This window comes from Zonotrichia albicollis, chromosome 4 (assembly GCF_047830755.1).
Source record: "Zonotrichia albicollis isolate bZonAlb1 chromosome 4, bZonAlb1.hap1, whole genome shotgun sequence".
Classification (NCBI taxonomy): domain Eukaryota; kingdom Metazoa; phylum Chordata; class Aves; order Passeriformes; family Passerellidae; genus Zonotrichia; species Zonotrichia albicollis.
In genome coordinates this window covers 72,596,007-72,608,674 of record NC_133822.1, presented here as the reverse complement: position 1 = coordinate 72,608,674, position 12,668 = coordinate 72,596,007, and the positions used below count along the sequence as shown (strand labels likewise).

General features: G+C 40.1%; 1 long non-coding RNA gene across 1 annotated transcript in view; it reads right to left on the bottom strand.

Annotated features, from left to right (window-relative positions):
• The window catches only part of LOC113458583 (uncharacterized), a 46,818-nt gene extending 36,766 nt beyond the window's left edge, over positions 1 to 10,052 (bottom strand). The window contains exon 1 of the long non-coding RNA XR_012580149.1: positions 8,682 to 10,052. This is a non-coding gene — a long non-coding RNA (uncharacterized LOC113458583). The remainder of the gene's footprint in view (positions 1 to 8,681) is intronic.
• Positions 10,053 to 12,668: the final 2,616 nt, after the last annotated feature.

Sequence of the window (12,668 nt, the reverse complement as noted above, 5' to 3'; positions counted from 1 at the left end):
TATATTAATGAAAAAATTAACCTATAGAATTACTATTCTGTAAATTACAATATTTCTTCATACTAGATTTCAGACAGTCTGAGCCCGTGGAACAAAAAACTGATCACTACTGATCTAGAACAGCTCAATACCGAGTGTTTGCCTCTTGTTTAGACTTCAATATTGACACCTCAGCTGAGAAAAAAGAGGAAAAGACCAAGAAAAGGCCTCTAGCATAAGAATTTAAGACAAATCTGTTGGCAGACATCTTGGTGGTTTTTTTGGTTTGTTTTTTTTGGTTTTTTTTTTTTTTTTTTTTTAGATTTCAAGAAATTACTCAGGGATATTTAAGGTTTATATAACTCTCTTACAGTATGATAACCTGCTCCATAAGCAATGAATGAAAATTCTTATCAGGTTCTGCTGCAAGTAAATTCACCACCTTTTTTCATATAAACTTGTCAAATTATTTCTCTCAACATGCACTGCACACCTGGGATTTCATTAAACAATGTCAAAGATGAGACTTTTGATATTTTTACCTTAAAATTTTTGTTCTAATGGTCTCCTAACACCTAAATGTAACTGTGCAGATTCCACACACAGTAAGAAAGAAAGTTACGCATATTCATTTTGTTTCTCTGCTTTATTTTAATCTTTTCAGTTGCTACTTAAAATTGGTGTGGGAAAAAAATCAGTAGAGAAATAGCTGTAACACAGAGTGGGTGGTAGAGAGGGCCCTTTCTGAAATATTTGAAATTATCTAGTCACTCAAACAGAATTTTCAACTTTTCTATCTTCTCGTCTTTGTTGCTTTTGTCCTAGTTTGTGATGTTTTCCATATGGAGCAAATCTGGGGAAGAAGAAGTGTTTTGGTGTTTGGTTTCAAGAAGAGAGAATATATTTTATAAACAAGAGGAAGATTGTGTGCTGTGCAGGAAGTTAAAGAACATAGCTCCAGATACCTTCAGGGGATTTTATCTGGACAGTAAAACAATCACTTCATTATCAAGCTCACCTCAAGGCCTCATTCCTTTCTGGGCTGGAGTTCTTCAAAGGGTAAAGTGGATTTATCTGTGTGAATGAACTTTGCAGGACTGAACCTTCAGCCCCCCAAAGTTGATAACTCAACTCTGAACGACTTTGCACATGGCAGCACTGTTAACAGACTGCAGAGGAAAAAGTCCAAAGGAGTCACCCCAGGAGTTATTTAAATACAAAAGTCTATTCAGATCAATGCATGGATTTGCAGTCTGGGAAATGCCAGGAGTTGACCTTCTACATAATCTCCTGAGGAGCTTGAATATGCCTTTGTTTATTCAATTTGTTTATGAAAGTATAGAATCTTTAGTTTTTATGCAAGAATAATTCCCTCTCCCTAGTCCCAGATGTTTTCCTGGATGTAATTTCAATGTTGTGTGTCTTACTTAATGCTTTTGATTAAATTTGTAATGCATTTCAAATATCAGTATGTCCAATCAAGTGCAAAGAGACATGTGCAAATGAAGTGATTCATGCAATGGGAATTAAATCTTACACTGCCTTGCCACCTATTCTTTCAGAAATGAATTTCATTTACAGCTTGAGCTTCCATCACACATCACCAACCTTGCAAACAGCCTAGATAACACATTGCATACTCATTGAACGTGGATATGCATTGCAGAAAACCTATTATATGTTTTTTAAACAAATATCTTTGGTTTTGTGGTTGAGCCACAGCTACTCCTTCCTCTTGAAAAGTAAGAAAATGCATGAAACAATACTTCAAGGATTTTGTAGAAATACTGTAATTAAAATTTGTAAAGCTGCCTTAAAAAGAGAACGAATTGGGCAGCAGACCCAAGGTCTGTCAGAAGCCCTTCTTTCCAAAGCATCTTCACACCAACAAGTAAATTGTAAACTTTAAGTAAAGGAAATTTCAGAAGAGGGAAAGCCTCTGTTAAACTGAGGGCTGGGATATAACAGTGAGCCAAACCCTGAGCTTTGCTAAGTCAGGGCAGTGGGACAAGGCTGATGTCAGTGAAACAGAGTTCAAATATTCTGCCTGAAGATGTAATTCAGCATCTAAGGAAAACCAGCTTCAATGGCATGGACATGAATAGTAAGAATAGATCCCTATAGTTCTCTGGGCCTTATTTCCATTTGCTTCCTCTCCATCAGTGTCTCTCACTGAATTAAAACAACTTCCAGCTTTCAATGTTGTTTCTCAGTGTGGTGTGCTTGCCCGCACCAAAGAATGACAAGGGTGAGGGCAAGATGAAATCCCTGCATACCAAAACCTGTCTCTGGTGTGATGACTTGCCAAAAAAACCTTTTCAGTCAAAATTCAGCCCAAGGATGGCAGGGGTGCAGTGATCTTTGGTGCTGCTTGCAGGGTTAATAGTAATAGCAACAAACTCTAGTTACTAAAACCTCATCACAATTTTCATGCATCTTTTAGGTTGATAGGAACTAAGTTACACAAACAATGCTGGTATTTGTGATCCCTCATGAAACAGCCATTTTGATAACAGCTGGAAGTTCTTGCACTTAGTTCTATTGCTGAATTGCTAAATTAATTTTTTGTAGTCCTTCCTTTAAATAGTACAGTAAAAAAAAAAATTTAACACAATCTTTCCTTAGTTATGATGCTTCTATATTTTAGTTAGGTTGCACCCTGTACTGAAAAAAAGGTTGTGATAAACAGGCACCATTGGGCAGGACAAAGACACCCAAAATAATCAAACTGACAGTGGTTTTCTGTTTACTTTTGTTATTATTATAACAGCAGTTGCCTGATCACAAGCTTTTCCTCTTCTCAAACTAAAATTCTCTTCATCTTAATAAGTTCACAAGAATGCATTTACAGCCTCAGATCCTATTGTCTCTGAAATGTTTCTTTGGATGCTTGTCCTTTTTAAAAATAAAAGTGTTTATGCAACAAACCTGTTATGAGCAAATACAGGGGAAGCAGAGCCCCAGTGTTTGAGGTCCCTAAAAACCCATGGCAAGTGGAAGATCCCTTGCTGTGCCAAACTTTAACCCAGAACAAAGACATGGCTACAAGATTCATGAGGGATTTTAGGACCAGTTATGCCCATTCTGGAAAAATTAGCATAATCTCCTAATTTTAATGTGGTAGATATTCACATACATTAACTGGTGCTTTCCTCCCCAGTTTTACCTCTGGGGACCCAAAAGCAGATCAGGCAGGGAATACCCTGTGGTTGCAGGGTGAATTTCCTTCTCCCTGCTCCCTCCACCCAGTGCCAGGAGCTGTCACAGGACAAAAGCTCCAAAGGAAAAGTCACCAAAAGCTGCAGGAGCCCCCAGGGTATTTTCTCCATCTGTGCATTGCTGCACAGCTTCTGATCACTCCTCCCCCTCCCGTTGTTTTTGCAGCTTTCAGGATTTATTGTGATATTCATGACATTTGTTTTATCTGTGTTCCTGAACAGCTGGAATAGAGAGAAGCAGCATTTCACAGCTTCTGTTTTTTAAGGAAAGCCCGTTACACCACAGAGCATCAGAATGGCTCAGCAAAAGGAAAGAAAAAACCCAGTTTTTCAGGCCAATTTCACAATTTGAACAGGAAGGGAGCAGGGAAGCTGGTCTTCATCTCGAGATTTTTCTTAATCCACAGGCAAGAAACACATTTTTGTTATTGTTTGGAAAAAATACAGTTGTTCTTGGTATGAATAAGCCCCTGCAGAGAAAGATGCTGTTTTTCAGTGGATGAAAATTCTTCCTCCAGAACTCCTGGAAACTGGAGACGTGAATATTACGTATGTGATGCTTATGTGCATCACAAAGGAAACTTTGGATCTGATTGTCAGAATGCTTTATGAGGCTTTAAGATAAATCCTGTTTAGGAAAGTGAGATTTACTGGGGCAATTTTGAATATTTCACTGGATTAATCACAATTTCAGATATGTGGAAGTGAAAATTAAGGAAGCATTAAAAACCACAGTTGCTGTCAAAAAGAATCAACAGTTGTTCTCTAACTGCAATATATTTTCATCATTCATCCAGATTTAATTTCTTCAATGGCTTCTGGCTTATGGAAGAAGCAAATGATTTCTGAGGGTTATGGCTGGTGTCCTCAGAAAACACATGACATATATTCCTGCTATTTCACATGCCAAGAGAATGCATTCAGAGATAAATGATGTGGGAGAAACACACAGGAAAATATCTTTACCTGGACAATTCAGAGGCCAAAAGCAAGCAATCCATGAAATTCTCTTGAGCCAATTTCTTTGTTGATGTAAGGAAGGAAAGCATGTGCACCAATTGCAGCAGCACATACACCAGGGGAAAAAATAGTCTAACCAAAACAACCCACTAATAAATAAATACAGTTAGCGCACTGGCCTCAGAACAGCTGCTGAAACAGAGAGCACTGTGCCCTTTCTCATGTCCTAACAGACAAAAATATATAGCTCTGCTTTACACCACAGCTATCCCTATCTAAATATGAAAACAGAGGGGAAAAGGTGAATAAATAGATTTTAAAGTATGTGCCCAGAGAGGCCTGGAGCTTTTATGTGTAGAGATTTATTTACAATTTTTTTTTCACTAGATCTAGCAATGGCCTCACAGCGCATCCTCAAAAGAGTCAAAGACTTGAACATTTGCACAAAGGCAGCAAAGGAGAGCATTATTGATTGTGAACTGTTTAGTGCAATTAAAGATGAATTGACTCCATTTCTTTCCAAAAGATTTGAATGAGAAATGCTTAATCAGGGAGAAGACCTTCTCCTGTCTCCAGGCAATTCAAAGGAAACCATAGGACACTTGTCCTTATCCACATCTTATTTCCAGGCTGAGTCCCACATTTCCAGCTTGGCACAGGGATTTCAGTGCCTGACTGAAATGTGTCTGAGCTCTGGCAGCAGATCTCAAGTGGTCTCAGAAGATCTTCCAATTTCCCCCCAATCCTGCACATCCCACTGAGGGTGCACAGAAGCCAACCTGGTGCCACCTTCCCTCCTCCTGCCCCTTATGGTGCCCACATGTTGGTCCTTTTGTCCCCTAGAAACCCCAGAACTTTTGTGTTAAAAAATCATTCATGTGCTCCATAGTCATGTGTCCCTTCAGGCAAATCTTTTTCTGGCTTGCTCAGAAAAAGCACTCTGGAAAATTTGTGACACAACCAGCAGAGCCTGTGCCCTTTCCTAAATCCTGCGTACACTCCAGAGAAGTTCTGCTGATTTAAACAGCAGAGCCTCAGGGTCATGACCCCTTTCCCTGTCCTAAAATAAGTTTTCAGAAGCTGCCCTTGTGCCTGGCTTTTTTTTTTTGATAAAGCAAAAAGAGGTTCAAAAGCTCCTGCAAATGGCTAAGTTCACTGAAAACAAGAAATCCACCTCCAGGGAAGTGTTCTGCAGTGCCACCAATGAGGGATGAACTGGAGAGCAGGACAGGCACAGGAAGGAGCTGAGTTCTGGCTGCGACCCTGGGGTGGAAGCTCAGACTCCTCAAAAAGAGACAGGCCACTACACCTATTTTTTATTACTGAGACTGTTGGGAACCTCTATCACAGACAAACAGTCTGGAATAAACTTTGCAAAGTAGCCCAGAGAAGAATGATTGTTTTGTTTTGTCTTGGGAGATACTGATCTAATACTTAGCAGACAGGAACACCACAGCCTGAGAATTTTTGGATCACAAAAGTGGAAAGCTAAGCAATTATTTCTAATGATACTTTATTTTTTTTTAATGAACAGCCAGTTTAACTGCTGATATTAATTACCTCTGGCCCACACCAGCTCTTCCCTTGTGCTGAGGGATGTATAAACATTGCTTCTTGTCTGACTTGAAAGATTCCAGGCAACCTGAAGCTTAAAGAGCTTTCCTGGGGTGTGTTGAGCAAAGCTCCCACTAGACCTAGAGCCACTTAGACCCCACATTTCCCTGGTACACAGCAGTCAGCTCCTCATCATTCCTGAAACACAGGCCATGAACACTGATAGAAGCAGACTAGGTTCAAGAGGAGGATCAGAAATTAATTTTGACAGCTGTTTTTATCAGCCTACAAAGTTGAACAGCTGAAAGGTAATTTTCCAAAAGCATATAAATTCACATTTTTACTCCTTAAGGAAAGAACTCCTTTAACAAAGCTCAGCAAATTTAGAGAAAAGTAACTGTCCTCCTGCTCCAGATAGCACTGGATATTTTGAACTAGGAAAGTTTAACAGAGTTGAACATAAAATGTACCGAGCAGGTGGTTTTTATTAAGATTTCTGATGTCATGCATTACTTGGAAGCCGCACAAAGCATGCAGGGAACATTGTGAAATGAAGTTAACAAGAGGGTCACACACTCTGCAGCTTCTGTAGGCTGAGCTTGCAGCATGCCAGAGAAGTTTCTTGCCTTCCTCCCAAACTTCTCCTCCACACTCCCCATCTGTCCAAACCAACTTTGATTATAAACCTCCCCAGAGGTGCTGTGTGTTCCACATCTCTGTCTCTTGCACTCTCCCAGTTAACATGCAAAATTTCTCCCCATTCTCTTGGCCTGTCCCACCGCCCAGCAGCACCTCCTGGTCTCTGGCATAGCAGGATCCTGCAGGTTTTTGCCCCAGCGTTCCTTCTTTCCTGGCAGCTCAGTCTCCACTTTTTTCTGGTCCACAGGGGCCAGAGAAATTGTCATTTTTTTGGAGCCCACCTGTCCCCAGTAACAGAGGCTCCGGTTTGCTGCTCCTGTCCCTGCTGATGTTTGAGCTGCTTTCTTTACAGGATATTCTCACTACACAAAGTATTCCTCCACCCTTTCTCACATCTCCCATTTACCCTTCCATTTCCTAACACCAACACTTCTGTGGGAGGCAGTCCATCAGAGCAGCTGTGAGGAGAAGGTGGCATTTCTACCCTGCTGTACAGGAACCATATCCAGGCCTCTGATCCAAAACCACTCCAGCTGTGGCTGGATTTGAAAGAAACAAGCACCTGCTCTTGTCTCCCATTTTCTTTTATTACTTTTCTATGAAATCAAGGTCTTGGCTATCAAAACCTAAAACTTGCCCTAAAGTTTCAGAAGCATTTGGGTGTGATGTTCAGAAGTTGCTGTGTTGCAGACATACAGAGAAATGCCACTGGGTTGAGTCTGTGTCCTTTTGAGCTAAACCAAAAACCAGACCAGAGATCCTCCTGAAATGATTCCACTCCAGCTGCAGAGTAAAATAGGCCCTGCTCACAACCAAGACACAGTGATCTTTCTGAAAGTGCACTTATGTAAGATATAAGGAAAGGCAATGTAGCCTCTACCCCATGATCAAAGCTGACAATTGACTTTGTATACAACTTTTTTCCTAGATCCAGTTGCAGGCTTTTATATTTACCAGGCTTTATATTATAGTCACAGTTCTGTGTAGGTCAGAGCCTGATCCATCATCTACAAAGCCTGGGTGATGGTTGATTTGAGGGTTCTTTGCCATCCCTTTCATAGGTGGAGACCAACTCCAAGCTTGTAAACAGACACGTGTCAGTTCAGAACTTCTGGGGATTCTGCCTCAGACCATATCTGTCTGCTTCCTTTAATTAACAGCAAAAAAGTTCATAACCTTTAATCCTCTTTTTCCCATATAACAGAAAAGGAAATTATGGCGTGATTTAGAATTTTGTTTTTGAGCTTGCAAACAAAAAGAAAAAAAAAGTAAACTGGAGCTGTGTACTTCAAAGACACTTTCTTCCACACAGATTTTTCCAATTTGTTCTGTATAACACAAAGACTGTCAAAAGTGACATAGAGCTGTTCTTTGCAAAGAAAAGGCTACTCATGAGATCTCTCCTCCTATAGCACTAATTTCACTGCTTCTAGATTTTGTGTTGTATATACTGAATATTCTCCATAATGAGGAAGAGATTGCTCCATAGCAATGTTAAGTATGGTCCCAGTTGCACTGAGAAGAATAACTTGTTTTGCACATTTTAATTTACAATTATTTCTTTCTCTTATTCATGTTCAATAGAAGACTTTCAAGCATTTATTCTGTGCTTTAGGCACACTTGATATTCCTGTAGACAGACAGCAGAAAATAACCCCCTGAAATATGCTGATATCTGAAGTGAAAACAAGTCCATGAGAACAGAAGCAATTTTCCAAAGTCCATAGATGCTCATAGGACCTCTCAAATTTAAGAAATTTCAACTTTGGCATTTGTAAATAAAACTGGTATGAAAAGATCAGTCAATTATCAAATTATCTAAGAGCCTTAAGAGCAAGACCAACATCACAGACTTTGCTGAAAACCTCAGGGTTAGCAAATCTAATGGCAATGGTGAGAAAAAACTTCAGCTAATAACAACCTATTTGCTTCCAAGTATATTTAATATTCCCAAGCAGAATGGGCTACATCAGTCAGATTCTTAGAAAAAAGACACAGTATTCAACATGGATGGAAAAATACCTCAATCACTCTGGAATTAAAAACATTCTAATGGCCTTGGAGCTGTCCCAATGTGTAAATGCAAAAGAAAATAAAATGTATCCTCCATAAAGAGCTTGAGTATAGTACACACACGGAATAAGAGCTAAAGTCTTCTTGAAAACTGTTCTCTACAATCTCTCTTACAAGAATGAAAGCACTTCACACTGACTTTGCAGTTTATCTCTTAAAGAAGAGATAAAATAACATCCCCTTGAGATCAGAGGTAAGACAACAGCTCTAAAAATACCATCAACGTTATAAAAGATCACATTAAAAGATCAAACTCACCATCTGTGTGGCACCTGGGCTGATGACAGACTACCTGGTCCAAGAAGTGCAAGGAACTCGACTGGAGCTTGCTCCTGAGCTGGAACAACAGGGAAATACTGGCACAAAATGGCCCCAGATTTCACAGTCTGCATCCTGCAAAAGCTTCACCAGCAGCAGCTGTTCCCAAGAGGAAAAGCTGATTTTCCTGAAAGGAGAAAGTAATGGCAGCTGATGGAAAGAACAGATTTCCATGTTTCTGTTAGCAGAGGGTGCAGATAAGGCCACCTTCCTCTGTGTTGTACTGAACTTGTTGGTCAAATTTATTTTTAAAAATTCAGTGTCTTCTGCCATCAGAAGTAGAGAGTTGGAAGGGAAAGAGGGAAACCCACCACCTATCTCACCTTTCCCTCTGGCAATTACTGTAATTCCCTTCCATCTCACCTGTGTTTTTTTATCTTTACCAATTAACTGCTGAGGCTGCATCAGCTCCAGTGCCTGCTCCTTACACCCATGAACGTCAATACAATGGCATGAGAGATGGCAATTCCAAACCTATAAATCCAATTTTCATTTACTGTGGTCTGAAATTGCTGGCCTTACCATATATCTCTTTGCAAATGTTTAGCTTTCAGGCAGCCCAGCTGAACTGATTGTCTGTGGGTTTTATCTTCTGTATGCATGCTTTATCTTTTATATATTTGTGTTCTGGTAAACACTACGTACATAATACAAATTACCCTGATGATGCATCTTAAAACTGGGCTTCAGCCATGAGTTCTGCTGGAACCTTTAAAAGTCACAGGGATATGAGTTTCTGTCCACACAGAGGTGAATTTGGGCTTCACAACTGAGGTGTTTTTCATGGCACAGCTGTGTTGGTTTTTGCTTGCCTCGTGATGGGAAGTTAGATTTAATATTAGCCCTTGAATGGGTTAGATCTAGAGAGTGGAATTGGGTTGGGGTTTTTTTTCCTGGAAGGCAGAGGTGGCTGATCTCACTGAAATTCAGCTTAGCCAGGCAAAGCTTGTGGCTTATATATCTAAAAAATTTTTTAAAAGCCAGCAACATAAGCCCACATTTATTGTACAAAATCAAGAAAAATAGAATGCCTAGCCACCTTCCCATTCTAATGAAGTTTGCCAGCAAGTTTTTCAGTCTGATCTTGGGCTTCTCCTGTGTAAAGTTCATGTAAACTAAAATTCCTAAAAGCATCTTTCTTCTGCTTCGGGGACAGTAACAAATGACTGTGCTCCCTAAGCCGTGTTGCTGGACTTGTCACGCACCAGAGACACAATTACATTTTTGAGATAAATAGCATTTTAAGAGCCTGACAGAAATGCTTTCCTGAGTTGCCCCATAAAGAAAAAGTGTTGTATCCCCAAAACTGAACATTTCTCTGCAATGAAAGCAATTTTTTGAAATAAATTTTCAGGAAAACCAAAAGGAAACTTCTTTAAATTTTTTTTTTTTTTCAGTTTATCTGAAATTTTTCCTTCGCTTAATTTTCCTTTCTAATGCAGCACAGCACCTTCAAATTTGGCATTTGCATCTGGCTGCCTTCTGCTGTGGTACTGAGAGCTGACAGCCACCAGAATTCAATGTAGGTGCTGGAGACCAAGCTCCAAGGCACAGACACCTGCCTCGTGGCACAGAGATTGTCTGGGGAGATGAAGCCCAGACAACAACCATGGTAAATCCATACTGTTATTTTATTTATCATCCCACTGCTCATATCTCAATGGTGGAGTGAGTTGAGTGAGTTTCCTCCACACCTTGCTTCTGTCCTATTACAGAAACCACATAAAAATGTAAAAATTTTCATTAAAAAATGAAACATTTTTCATTAAGAATTTTGCTGTGATATCTTTGTTATTAGAAGGGATGGGGAGACTCATGCATCTGTAAGAAAAGTATGTCCAAGGATTTTGGGAGTTATTTCAGGAAGTGTTTCTTTTCCCCAAATGGTATTTGAATATCATAAAAAAAGCTGGCCATGTAATTAATTTAGTTACATGGAATATTGCATAAATGCATGAAGTTCTTGAAAAATAGATTTGACTGAGAAAAACACATGTTAATGAGGAAAGTGGTAATTTGCTGCTCTAAATTTCCATAAACAAGCATTCAAAAAATCCATAGTTTTAAATAAAAGCTGTATAAAAAGCATCTGTCCTTAAACAGAAACAATTCCATCTGTCAGTAATATAATTTGTATTTCTCAACATTTTGCCATGACTCTGCAAATAGCAGAGTGTGGCAGCAGACAACAGCACAAGGCTCCAGTTTGTTGAGTGTTTAGCAGGGTCTTTGCTTCTCTTAGAAACTGAGCCCTGTATTTCCACTAATAACAGTCTTGGGGTGTGTCTTCAAAAAAACCCCAACCACAAACCGAAACTCAAAAATCCCCATAAAACAGCAAAAAGAGCACAGCAAGATCCTTTCTCAAGCTGAGCTGAAGCATAAAAAAGTCAGTTTTAATATTCCTCATTCTCCTGGAAGCACTGGCTGCTATCCTTTGCCTTTAGAGTTCTGCTTTTCTGTTTTCCAAGGCTGGGTGGAAAAACATTGTTGTTTCTAGGTCACATATGATGTGGTTTCTTATCCAGCAGTGTCCTGCTCAGAGATCAGCAGTTCTCCTGGTGCCACCAGGATGCTGAGGGTGTCCTGAATGTGCAGCGCAGCTGGAATCAGCAGCCATCCCTCATGCTGAATGCTTTTACTGAGCAATAATTATCTGTGTTTGCTTTGGGCTGCTCAATGTGCACCAGGCTCATCAAAGTGGTGCAGTGTATCAGAATTACTGCCTGGGCTATTCCATGGCACTGTTGCCACCTTGCTTTCAGTTTATTTAAGCTGTTTAGCAGCAATAATAATTTTCTGTCCTGTGGATGATAATTGGCAATGCCTGCGCAGCTGGCCTGGCTGGCTGCTGTACAAGACTCACTGCAGAACTTTTCTTTTTATTCTGTATTCTCCAGCAAGTACAGCTCTGCACTGGCATCTTGGGGTGCATTTATCACTGTTCCTTTTTTGTCTGAATTTTAGACTGTGTCCTTTCACATATTGTGCTCTTGTGCCTTGGTTTTCACATCTCTGTTTATGTCTAATAACTGCACAAGATGGAGTGCAGTTGAGTAATCAAGCTTTACTGCAGAAAACAAACAAAAGAGAGGAACACATCCCACTGAACAACCTTCCTGTCCAGTTTCCTGGAGTTAGGCAGCAGCATCTCTCAATTCTGTCTAGAAGAAACCTCCAGCTACAGAGAACCCATCTGATCACAGCCCTTACCCAAAAAATCTCTCTTGGAGTCAGACCCTCAGTGTTTCTCTACTCCTTTGGGGCCAGAGTGTGATTCAGACTTCTGATAAGAGCTTCTATATTTGTCCCCAGCAATGTGTGCTCTTTCATTCCCAAGGGGGTTTGAATATTTGGGCACATCTTTAAAAGAAGCTGTTCACCCTGCTGCAGGCACCATCAAGCAAACAACTCCCAGTGGTGCCTCTTTGGGTACCAGGCTTTTGGTAAATTCAAAAATATTCGAATGCTGTGATTTTGATAGTAGGATTATCTTGCTGGAGAAGTTCATAGAACAAAAATTATTAAAGAGCAACCAGCCAAGAAAGAAAAAAAGCGCCACAAAATATCCCTGCTGCAAAAGCAGTCAGGCTGCCAGGCTGTTCTTCCAGTCTCCTGTAGATTTGGCACATTTGTCTGTACGTTTGTAGTTATTCTGGACCAAGTTTTGGAAATGCAACTAAAGCAAACATTCCAGCTGCCTAGACATGGTATCTGCTCCATGTTGGCATCAGTGCCATGCAGGAGCTCCACCATGTCATGCAGTTCCCAGATTTGATACTCTGGGAGAAAATATCAATACAGTCCCATTGAAATAAATTTCCATGTTATATCTTTCTAAATAGGAAAAAACCCCCTAAAGTTCGCTTTCATTTGGAGCACTCTTGAAGGCAGAACTTCCATCCCAGTATCTCCAGGCTTTAAAAA